Genomic DNA, 12,867 nt, shown 5'->3' on the forward strand with positions numbered 1-12,867 from the left:
TACCAGTCTCAGTGTGTAATACCAGTCTCAGTATGTAATACCAGTCTCAGTATAATACCAGTCTCAGTATAATACCAGTCTCAGTATAATACCAGTCTCAGTATAATACCAGTCTCAGTGTATAATACCAGTCTCAGTGTAATACCAGTCTCAGTATAATACCAGTCTCGGTGTGTAATACCAGTCTCAGTATCTAATACCAGTCTCAGTGTATAATACCAGTCTCAGTGTGTAATACCAGTCTCAGTATAATACCAGTCTCAGTAAGTAATACCAGTCTCAGTAGTAATACCAGTCTCAGTATAATACCAGTCTCAGTGTAATACCAGTCTCAGTATAATACCAGTCTCAGTATAATACCAGTCTCAGTGTATAATACCAGTCTCAGTATAATACCAGTCTCAGTATGTAATACCAGTCTCAGTATAATACCAGTCTCAGTGTAATACCAGTCTCAGTATAATACCAGTCTCAGTGTAATACCAGTCTCAGTATAATACCAGTCTCAGTATGTAATACCAGTCTCAGTATAATACCAGTCTCAGTAAGTAATACCAGTCTCAGTATGTAATACCAGTCTCAGTATGTAATACCAGTCTCAGTATAATACCAGTCTCAGTGTGTAATACCAGTCTCAGTATAATACCAGTCTTGGTGTGTAATACCAGTCTCAGTATAATACCAGTCTCAGTGTAATACCAGTCTCAGTGTAATACCAGTCTCAGTGTGTAATACCAGTCTCAGTATAATACCAGTCTTGGTGTGTAATACCAGTCTCAGTATAATACCAGTCTCAGTATGTAATACCAGTCTCAGTGTGTAATACCAGTCTCAGTATGTAATACCAGTCTCAGTGTGTAATACCAGTCTCAGTATGTAATACCAGTCTCAGTGTATAATACCAGTCTCAGTGTGTAATACCAGTCTCAGTGTAATACCAGTCTCAGTATAATACCAGTCTCAGTGTAATACCAGTCTCAGTGTAATACCAGTCTCAGTGTAATACCAGTCTCAGTGTGTAATACCAGTCTCAGTGTATAATACCAGTCTCAGTGTATAATACCAGTCTCAGTGTAATACCAGTCTCAGTATAATACCAGTCTCAGTGTAATACCAGTCTCAGTATGTAATACCAGTCTCAGTGTGTAATACCAGTCTCAGTATGTAATACCAGTCTCAGTGTATAATACCAGTCTCAGTGTGTAATACCAGTCTCAGTATAATACCAGTCTCAGTGTAATACCAGTCTCAGTGTAATACCAGTCTCAGTGTAATACCAGTCTCAGTATAATACCAGTCTCAGTATGTAATACCAGTCTCAGTGTGTAATACCAGTCTCAGTATGTAATACCAGTCTCAGTGTGTAATACCAGTCTCAGTATGTAATACCAGTCTCAGTGTATAATACCAGTCTCAGTGTGTAATACCAGTCTCAGTGTAATACCAGTCTCAGTATAATACCAGTCTCAGTGTAATACCAGTCTCAGTGTAATACCAGTCTCAGTGTAATACCAGTCTCAGTGTGTAATACCAGTCTCAGTGTATAATACCAGTCTCAGTGTATAATACCAGTCTCAGTGTAATACCAGTCTCAGTATAATACCAGTCTCGGTGTGTAATACCAGTCTCAGTATGTAATACCAGTCTCAGTGTGTAATACCAGTCTCAGTATGTAATACCAGTCTCAGTGTATAATACCAGTCTCAGTGTGTAATACCAGTCTCAGTATAATACCAGTCTCAGTAAGTAATACCAGTCTCAGTATGTATACCAGTCTCAGTGTAATACCAGTCTCAGTATAATACCAGTCTCAGTATAATACCAGTCTCAGTGTATAATACCAGTCTCAGTGTGTAATACCAGTCTCAGTATGTAATACCAGTCTCAGTGTATAATACCAGTCTCAGTGTGTAATACCAGTCTCAGTGTAATACCAGTCTCAGTATAATACCAGTCTCAGTGTAATACCAGTCTCAGTATGTAATACCAGTCTCAGTATGTAATACCAGTCTCAGTATGTAATACCAGTCTCAGTATAATACCAGTCTCAGTATAATACCAGTCTCAGTATAATACCAGTCTCAGTGTAATACCAGTCTCAGTATAATACCAGTCTCAGTATGTAATACCAGTCTCAGTATAATACCAGTCTCAGTATGTAATACCAGTCTCAGTATAATACCAGTCTCAGTGTAATACCAGTCTCAGTATGTAATACCAGTCTCAGTATGTAATACCAGTCTCAGTATGTAATACCAGTCTCAGTATAATACCAGTCTCAGTATGTAATACCAGTCTCAGTGTAATACCAGTCTCAGTGTATAATACCAGTCTCAGTCAATACCAGTCTCAGTATAATACCAGTCTCAGTGTAATACCAGTCTCAGTGTAATACCAGTCTCAGTGTAATACCAGTCTCAGTATGTAATACCAGTCTCAGTATGTAATACCAGTCTCAGTATAATACCAGTCTCAGTATAATACCAGTCTCAGTGTAATACCAGTCTCAGTATAATACCAGTCTCAGTGTAATACCAGTCTCAGTATGTAATACCAGTATGTAATACCAGTCTCGGTATGTAATACCAGTCTCGGTATGTAATACCAGTCTCAGTATGTAATACCAGTCTCAGTGTAATACCAGTCTCAGTATAATACCAGTCTCAGTGTAATACCAGTCTCAGTGTAATACCACCAGTCTACCAGTCTCAGTGTAATACCAGTCTCAGTGTAATACCAGTCTCAGTGTAATACCAGTCTCAGTGTGTAATACCAGTCTCAGTGTGTAATACCAGTCTCAGTGTGTAATACCAGTCTCAGTGTAATACCAGTCCAGTCAGTCTCAGTGTAATACCAGTCTCAGTGTAATACCAGTCTCAGTGTGTAATACCAGTCTCAGTGTGTAATACCAGTCTCAGTGTGTAATACCAGTCTCAGTGTAATACCAGTCTCAGTATAATACCAGTCTCAGTATAATACCAGTCTCAGTGTAATACCAGTCTCAGTGTGTAATACCAGTCTCAGTGTATAATACCAGTCTCAGTGTGTAATACCAGTCTCAGTATAATACCAGTCTCAGTATAATACCAGTCTCAGTATAATACCAGTCTCAGTGTGTAATACCAGTCTCAGTGTGTAATACCAGTCTCAGTGTATAATACCAGTCTCAGTATAATACCAGTCTCAGTATAATACCAGTCTCAGTATAATACCAGTCTCAGTGTATAATACCAGTCTCAGTGTGTAATACCAGTCTCAGTGTGTAATACCAGTCTCAGTGTGTAATACCAGTCTCAGTGTGTAATACCAGTCTCAGTGTGTAATACCAGTCTCAGTGTAATACCAGTCTCAGTGTGTAATACCAGTCTCAGTATAATACCAGTCTCAGTGTATAATACCAGTCTCAGTGTGTAATACCAGTCTCAGTGTGTAATACCAGTCTCAGTGTGTAATACCAGTCTCAGTGTGTAATACCAGTCTCAGTGTGTAATACCAGTCTCAGTGTGTAATACCAGTCTCAGTGTAATACCAGTCTCAGTGTGTAATACCAGTCTCAGTGTGTAATACCAGTCTCAGTGTGTAATACCAGTCTCAGTGTAATACCAGTCTCAGTATAATACCAGTCTCAGTGTGTAATACCAGTCTCAGTGTGTAATACTAGTCTCAGTGTGTAATACCAGTCTCAGTGTGTAATACCAGTCTCAGTGTGTAATACCAGTCTCAGTGTAATACCAGTCTCAGTGTAATACCAGTCTCAGTGTAATACCAGTCTCAGTGTAATACCAGTCTCAGTGTGTAATACCAGTCTCAGTGTGTAATACCAGTCTCAGTGTGTAATACCAGTCTCAGTGTAATACCAGTCTCAGTGTGTAATACCAGTCTCAGTGTAATACCAGTTTCAGTATGTAATACCAGTCTCAGTGTATAATACCAGTCTCAGTGTATAATACCAGTCTCAGTGTAATACCAGTCTCAGTATAATACCAGTTTCAGTGTGTAATACCAGTCTCAGTATAATACCAGTCTCAGTGTAATACCAGTCTCAGTGTGTAATACCAGTCTCAGTGTAATACCAGTTTCAGTGTGTAATACCAGTCTCAGTATAATACCAGTCTCAGTATAATACCAGTCTCAGTGTGTAATACCAGTCTCAGTGTATAATACCAGTCTCAGTGTGTAATACCAGTCTCAGTATGTAATACCAGTCTCAGTGTAATACCAGTCTCAGTGTAATACCAGTCTCAGTGTATAATACCAGTCTCAGTGTGTAATACCAGTCTCAGTGTGTAATACCAGTCTCAGTGTGTAATACCAGTCTCAGTGTGTAATACCAGTCTCAGTGTGTAATACCAGTCTCAGTGTAATACCAGTCTCAGTGTGTAATACCAGTCTCAGTGTGTAATACCAGTCTCAGTGTGTAATACCAGTCTCAGTGTGTAATACCAGTCTCAGTGTAATACCAGTCTCAGTATAATACCAGTCTCAGTGTGTAATACCAGTCTCAGTGTGTAATACCAGTCTCAGTGTGTAATACCAGTCTCAGTGTGTAATACCAGTCTCAGTGTAATACCAGTCTCAGTGTAATACCAGTCTCAGTGTAATACCAGTCTCAGTGTAATACCAGTCTCAGTGTGTAATACCAGTCTCAGTGTAATACCAGTCTCAGTATGTAATACCAGTCTCAGTATGTAATACCAGTCTCAGTATGTAATACCAGTCTCAGTATAATACCAGTCTCAGTATAATACCAGTCTCAGTGTAATACCAGTCTCAGTGTAATACCAGTCTCAGTATAATACCAGTCTCAGTGTAATACCAGTCTCGGTGTGTAATACCAGTCTCGGTGTGTAATACCAGTCTCGGTATGTAATACCAGTCTCAGTATGTAATACCAGTCTCAGTATGTAATACCAGTCTCAGTATAATACCAGTCTCAGTATAATACCAGTCTCAGTGTAATACCAGTCTCAGTATAATACCAGTCTCAGTGTAATACCAGTCTCAGTATAATACCAGTCTCAGTATGTAATACCAGTCTCAGTGTGTAATACCAGTCTCAGTGTGTAATACCAGTCTCAGTGTAATACCAGTCTCAGTGTAATACCAGTCTCAGTGTGTAATACCAGTCTCAGTATAATACCAGTCTCAGTATAATACCAGTCTCAGTATAATACCAGTCTCAGTATAATACCAGTCTCAGTGTAATACCAGTCTCAGTGTAATACCAGTCTCAGTGTAATACCAGTCTCAGTGTAATACCAGTCTCAGTGTAATACCAGTCTCAGTGTAATACCAGTCTCAGTGTGTAATACCAGTCTCAGTGTGTAATACCAGTCTCAGTGTGTAATACCAGTCTCAGTGTAATACCAGTCTCAGTGTAATACCAGTCTCAGTGTAATACCAGTCTCAGTGTGTAATACCAGTCTCAGTGTGTAATACCAGTCTCAGTATGTAATACCAGTCTCAGTGTGTAATACCAGTCTCAGTATAATACCAGTCTCAGTATAATACCAGTCTCAGTATAATACCAGTCTCAGTGTGTAATACCAGTCTCAGTGTAATACCAGTCTCAGTGTGTAATACCAGTCTCAGTATAATACCAGTCTCAGTATAATACCAGTCTCAGTGTATAATACCAGTCTCAGTGTGTAATACCAGTCTCAGTGTGTAATACCAGTCTCAGTGTATAATACCAGTCTCAGTATAATACCAGTCTCAGTATAATACCAGTCTCAGTATAATACCAGTCTCAGTGTATAATACCAGTCTCAGTATAATACCAGTCTCAGTATAATACCCGTCTCAGTGTGTAATACCAGTCTCAGTGTGTAATACCAGTCTCAGTGTATAATACCAGTCTCAGTGTGTAATACCAGTCTCAGTGTGTAATACCAGTCTCAGTGTAATACCAGTCTCAGTGTGTAATACCAGTCTCAGTGTGTAATACCAGTCTCAGTGTGTAATACCAGTCTCAGTGTGTAATACCAGTCTCAGTGTAATACCAGTCTCAGTGTATAATACCAGTCTCAGTGTGTAATACCAGTCTCAGTGTGTAATACTAGTCTCAGTATGTAATACCAGTCTCAGTGTGTAATGCCAGTCTCAGTGTAATACCAGTCTCAGTGTATAATACCAGTCTCAGTGTGTAATACCAGTCTCAGTGTAATACCAGTCTCAGTGTAATGCCAGTCTCAGTGTAATGCCAGTCTCAGTGTGTAATACCAGTCTCAGTGTATAATACCAGTCTCAGTGTGTAATACCAGTCTCAGTGTGTAATACCAGTCTCAGTGTAATACCAGTCTCAGTGTAATACCAGTCTCAGTGTAATACCAGTCTCAGTGTGTAATACCAGTCTCAGTGTGTAATACCAGTCTCAGTGTAATACCAGTCTCAGTATAATACCAGTCTCAGTGTGTAATACCAGTCTCAGTATAATACCAGTCTCAGTGTAATACCAGTCTCAGTGTGTAATACCAGTCTCAGTGTATAATACCAGTCTCAGTGTATAATACCAGTCTCAGTATAATACCAGTCTCAGTATAATACCAGTCTCAGTATAATACCAGTCTCTACCAGTCTCAGTGTAATACCAGTCTCAGTGTGTAATACCAGTCTCGTGTATGTAATACCAGTCTCAGTATGTAATACCAGTCTCTACCAGTCTCAGTATAATACCAGTCTCAGTATAATACCAGTCTCAGTGTAATACCAGTCTCAGTGTAATACCAGTCTCAGTATAATACCAGTCTCAGTGTAATACCAGTCTCAGTGTGTAATACCAGTCTCGGTATGTAATACCAGTCTCAGTATGTAATACCAGTCTCAGTATGTAATACCAGTCTCAGTATGTAATACCAGTCTCAGTGTAATACCAGTCTCAGTATAATACCAGTCTCAGTGTGTAATACCAGTCTCAGTATGTAATACCAGTCTCAGTATAATACCAGTCTCAGTATAATACCAGTCTCAGTATAATACCAGTCTCAGTGTAATACCAGTCTCAGTGTAATACCAGTCTCAGTGTAATACCAGTCTCAGTCTCAGTGTAATACCAGTCTCAGTGTGTAATACCAGTCTCAGTGTGTAATACCAGTCTCAGTGTGTAATACCAGTCTCAGTGTAATACCAGTCTCAGTGTAATACCAGTCTCAGTGTAATACCAGTCTCAGTGTAATACCAGTCTCAGTGTAATACCAGTCTCAGTGTGTAATACCAGTCTCAGTGTGTAATACCAGTCTCAGTGTAATACCAGTCTCAGTATAATACCAGTCTCAGTGTGTAATACCAGTCTCAGTATAATACCAGTCTCAGTGTAATACCAGTCTCAGTGTATAATACCAGTCTCAGTGTATAATACCAGTCTCAGTGTGTAATACCAGTCTCAGTATAATACCAGTCTCAGTATAATACCAGTCTCAGTATAATACCAGTCTCAGTATAATACCAGTCTCAGTGTGTAATACCAGTCTCAGTATAATACCAGTCTCAGTATAATACCAGTCTCAGTATAATACCAGTCTCAGTATAATACCAGTCTCAGTGTATAATACCAGTCTCAGTGTGTAATACCAGTCTCAGTGTGTAATACCAGTCTCAGTGTGTAATACCAGTCTCAGTGTGTAATACCAGTCTCAGTGTGTAATACCAGTCTCAGTGTAATACCAGTCTCAGTGTGTAATACCAGTCTCAGTGTGTAATACCAGTCTCAGTGTGTAATACCAGTCTCAGTGTGTAATACCAGTCTCAGTGTAATACCAGTCTCAGTATAATACCAGTCTCAGTGTGTAATACCAGTCTCAGTGTGTAATACCAGTCTCAGTGTGTAATACCAGTCTCAGTGTATAATACCAGTCTCAGTATGTAATACCAGTCTCAATGTAATACCAGTCTCAGTATGTAATACCAGTCTCAATGTAATACCAGTCTCAGTATAATACCAGTCTCGGTGTGTAATACCAGTCTCGGTGTGTAATACCAGTCTCAGTATGTAATACCAGTCTCAGTATGTAATACCAGTCTCAGTGTGTAATACCAGTCTCAGTATAATACCAGTCTCAGTATAATACCAGTCTCAGTATAATACCAGTCTCAGTGTGTAATACCAGTCTCAGTGTAATACCAGTCTCAGTGTGTAATACCAGTCTCAGTATAATACCAGTCTCAGTATAATACCAGTCTCAGTGTATAATACCAGTCTCAGTGTGTAATACCAGTCTCAGTATAATACCAGTCTCAGTGTGTAATACCAGTCTCAGTATAATACCAGTCTCAGTATAATACCAGTTCTCAGTATAATACCAGTCTCAGTATAATACCAGTCTCAGTGTATAATACCAGTCTCAGTGTATAATACCAGTCTCAGTGTGTAATACCAGTCTCAGTGTGTAATACCAGTCTCAGTGTGTAATACCAGTCTCAGTGTGTAATACCAGTCTCAGTGTGTAATACCAGTCTCAGTGTAATACCAGTCTCAGTGTGTAATACCAGTCTCAGTGTGTAATACCAGTCTCAGTGTGTAATACCAGTCTCAGTGTGTAATACCAATCTCAGTGTGTAATACCAGTCTCAGTGTAATACCAGTCTCAGTGTATAATACCAGTCTCAGTGTGTAATACCAGTCTCAGTGTGTAATACCAGTCTCAGTGTGTAATACCAGTCTCAGTGTGTAATACCAGTCTCAGTGTAATACCAGTCTCAGTGTGTAATACCAGTCTCAGTGTGTAATACCAGTCTCAGTGTGTAATACCAATCTCAGTGTGTAATACCAGTCTCAGTGTAATACCAGTCTCAGTATAATACCAGTCTCAGTGTGTAATACCAATCTCAGTATGTAATACCAGTCTCAGTGTGTAATACCAGTCTCAGTGTACATACTACCAGTCTCTGTATAGCACCAGTCAACCTCTAGTCACCCTCAGCTTCAGAATGAGAATATCTCTCATTCAATGGATCCATATTCTCTCCAGCATTCTCTCTCTCTCTCTCTCTCTCTCTCTCTCTCTCTGTGCTCTCTCTCTCTCTTTCTCTCTCTGTCTCTCTCTCTCTCTCTGTTCTCTCTCTCTCTCTCTCTCCTCTTTCTCTCCCTCTTTCTATGCTCTTTCTTTCCCTCTTTCTATATTCTCTCTCTCCTCGGTCCCTTTGATAAGTGCTATTTTGTCTGATCTTGCTGTCACACAGCCAGTTAAAACAGCACCAGCTCCTTTGTTGTGCAGAGGAACCGGGGAGCGGCAGTGTGTGACCTCTCTTAACCCTTCAGAGAACCATGTCACTGCCCACAAATAAACTCCATTACATCAGTTCAAATCAGCTTCTATTGCTTCTGTCGCCTGGCCCGCTTCTGTTGTCTGGCCTGCTTCTGTCTTCCGGCCCGCTGCTGTCGCCTGGCCCGCTGCTGCTCTGCCTGGCCCGCTACTGTCGCCTGGCCTGCTTCTGTCTCCTGTCCCGCTTCTGTCTCCTGGCCCGCTGTCTGTCTCCTGGCCCGCTGCTGTCTCCTGGCCCGTTGCTGTCTCCTGGCCCGCTTCTGTCTCCTGGCCCGCTGCTGTCTCCTGGCCCGTTGCTGTCTCCTGGCCCGCTTCTGTCTCCTGTCCCGCTTCTGTCTCCTGGCCCGCTACTGTCTCCTGGCCCGCTTCTGTTTCCTGTCCCGCTTCTGTCTCCTGGCCCGCTTCTGTCTCCTGTCCCGCTTCTGTCTCCTGTCCCGCTCTGTCTCTGTCTCCTGGCCCGCTTCTGTCTCCTGTCCCGCTTCTGTCTCCTGGCCCGCTTCTGTCTCCTGTCCCGCTTCTGTCTCCTGGCCCGCTACTGTCTCCTGGCCCGCTTCTGTTGTCTGGCCTGCTTCTGTCTTCCGGCCCGCTGCTGTCGCCTGGCCCGCTGCTGTCGCCTGGCCCGCTACTGTCGCCTGGCCGCTTCTGTCTCCTGTCCCGCTTCTGTCTCCTGGCCCGCTTCTGTCTCCTGGCCTGTTGCTGTCTCCTGGCCTGTTGCTGTCTCCTGGCCTGCTTCTGTCTCCTGGCCTGCTTCTGTCTCCTGGCCCGCTGCTGTCTCCTGGCCCGCTGCTGTCTCCTGGCCTGCTTCTGTCTCCTGGCCCGCTGCTGTCTCCTGGCCTGCCGCCACAGAAAAGACCACTGTATTTATTTTTGAAGGAGAGAGAGAAATAGACGGGGGGGGGGAGAAGGAGTGAGAGAGAGAGAGAGAGAGAGAGAGAGAGAGGAGGAGAAAGAGAAAGCCAGGGAGAGAGAGGATGAGGGAGAGAGGTGGTGGTGGGGGGGAGAGGGAAGGAGGGAGAGGGGAGGGGAGGAGAAAGGGAGAGGTGGTGGGAATGAGTGCGAGAGCCAGGGAGAGAGAGAGGTGGTGGTGGGGGAGAGGGAAGGAGGGAGAGAGCCAGGGTGGGGAGAGAGGTGGTGGGGGAGAGGGAAGGAGGGAGAGGGGAGGCGAGGAGAAAGGGAGAAGAGGTGGTGGTAGGGGGGAGAGAGAGAGGTGGGAGAGAGGTGGTGGTGGGGGAGAGGGGAAGAGTGCGAGAGCCAGGGTGGGAGAGAGGTGGTGGGGGGGAGAGAGAGAGGTGGGAGAGAGGTGGTGGTGGGGGAGAGGGGAAGTAGTGCGAGAGCCAGGGTGGGAGAGAGGTGGTGGGGGAGAGGGAGGTGGTGGGGGAGAGGGAGGTGGTGGGAAGGAGTGAGAGAGAGTTAATCCCAGAGTGTTATCTATCTGGTGGTGTCTGGATGTGAAACCCCTCGGCAGAGTGTGTTTTCTCCTTGCCCCCTCATACACACACACACACACACACACACACACGTGCACATTTTGTTTCCTCAGCAGCCGCTGCATGAAGGACACTATGCTTACAGACAGGAGAGTAGTACTCTCTCACTCTGGTCCATCTCTCCCTTTCTCTCTCTGTCCGTGTCTCTCACTCTGGTCCATCTCTCCCTTTCTCTCTCTGTCCGTGTCTCTCACTCTGGTCCATCTCTCCCTTTCTCTCTCTGTCCGTGTCTCTCACTCTGGTCCATCTCTCCCTTTCTCTCTCTGTCCGTGTCTCTCACTCTGGTCCATCTCTCCCTTTCTCTCTCTGTCTGTGTCTCTCACTCTGGTCCATCTCCCCCTTTCTCTCTCTGTCCGTGTCTCTCACTCTGGTCCATCTCCCCTTTCTCTCTCTGTCTGTGTCTCTCACTCTGGTCCATCCCCCTTTCTCTCTCTGTCCGTGTCTCTCTGAAACCCTCTGGTCCATCTCTCCCTTTCTCTCTCTGTCTGTGTCTCTCACTCTGGTCCATCTCCCCTTTCTCTCTCTGTCCGTGTCTCTCACTCTGGTCCATCTCCCCTTTCTCTCTCTGTCCGTGTCTCTCACTCTGGTCCATCTCTCCCTTTCTCTCTCTGTCTGTGTCTCTCACTCTGGTCCATCTCCCCTTTCTCTCTCTGTCCGTGTCTCTCACTCTGGTCCATCTCTCCCTTTCTCTCTCTGTCCGTGTCTCTCACTCTGGTCCATCTCTCCCTTTCTCTCTCTGTCTGTGTCTCTCACTCTGGTCCATCTCTCCCTTTCTCTCTCTGTCCGTGTCTCTCACTCTGGTCCATCTCTCCCTTTCTCTCTCTGTCATCCTCTCTCTGTCTGTGTCTCTCACTCTGGTCCATCTCTCCCTTTCTCTCTCTGTCACCCTCTCTCTGTCATTGTCCATCTCTCACTTTCTCTCTCTGGTCCATCTCTCACTTTCTCTCTCTGGTCCATCTCTCACTTTCTCTCTCTGTCACCCTCTCTCTGTCCGTGTCTCTCTCTGTCCATGTCTCTCTCTCACTTTCTCTCTCTGTCCGTGTCCATCTCTCCCTTTCTTTCTCTCTCTGTCCGTGTCCATCTCTCCCTTTCTTTCTCTCTCTGTCCGTGTCTCTCTCTCACTTTCTCTCTCTGTCCGTGTCTCTCACTCTGGTCCATCTCTCCCTTTCTCTCTCTGTCGTTGTCCATCTCTCACTTTCTCTCTCTGGTCCATCTTCTTTCTCTCTCTGTCACCCTCTCTCTGTCCGTGTCTCTCTCTGTCCATGTAATAACACTTTCTCGCTCTGTCCGTGTCCATCTCTCCCTTTCTTTCTCTCTGTCCGTGTCCATCTCTCCCTTTCTTTCTCTCTCTGTCCGTGTCTCTCTGTCACCCTCTCTCTGTCCGTGTCTCTCTCTCTGGTCCAGATCTCCCTTTCTCTCTCTGTCTATAGACAGGTCATGATATTCCCTGTTTAATGACACTATAGACAGGTCATGATATTCCCTGTTTAATGACACTATAGACAGGTCATGATATTCCCTGTTTAATGACACTATAGAAAGGTCATGATATTCCCTGTTTAATGACACTATAGAAAGGTCATGATATTCCCTGTTTAATAACACTATAGACAGGTCATGATATTCCCTGTTTAATAACACTATAGACAGGTCATGATATTCCCTGTTTAATGACACTATAGACAGGTCATGATATTCCCTGTTTTAACACTGGTTTTACATAGACAGGTCATGATATTCCCTTTAATCCACTGTGAGATGGTTGTCTGTTTAATGACACTATAGAAAGGTCAGCGATATTCCCTGTTTAATTAGAAAATGGCTGTATGTTGTGGTTTCTCCTGGTTAGATTTGATATTCCCTGTTTAATCAAATCTGAAAGGTCATGATATTCTGTTTAATAACACTATAGACAGGTCATGATATTCCTGTTTAATGTCTGTAGACAGGTCTGATATTCGTACATCCTGAGTCTTGTCTGTCTGTTTTACAGTAGGTCTGAGTCTGTCTGTCCCCTGTGAGATGGTCTGTCTCTGTCTGTGGCCTTTCAAAATGGCTGTCTGTGTGTTGTCTTGGTGTAGATTTGTCACAAATCAAATCTGATTGTCTGTATTTTTCTC

At 43.5% G+C, this 12,867-nt stretch overlaps 1 protein-coding gene across 1 annotated transcript in view; it reads left to right on the top strand.

The window, feature by feature from the left end:
• LOC121844268 (EH domain-binding protein 1-like) overlaps positions 1-12,867 on the top strand; it is a gene marked incomplete at its 3' end in the record, with an annotated part of 102,279 nt that overhangs the window by 61,469 nt on the left and 27,943 nt on the right. The gene's annotated exons all lie outside the window — the stretch shown is intronic.

Source organism: Oncorhynchus tshawytscha, unplaced genomic scaffold (assembly GCF_018296145.1).
Source record: "Oncorhynchus tshawytscha isolate Ot180627B unplaced genomic scaffold, Otsh_v2.0 Un_contig_4401_pilon_pilon, whole genome shotgun sequence".
Classification (NCBI taxonomy): domain Eukaryota; kingdom Metazoa; phylum Chordata; class Actinopteri; order Salmoniformes; family Salmonidae; genus Oncorhynchus; species Oncorhynchus tshawytscha.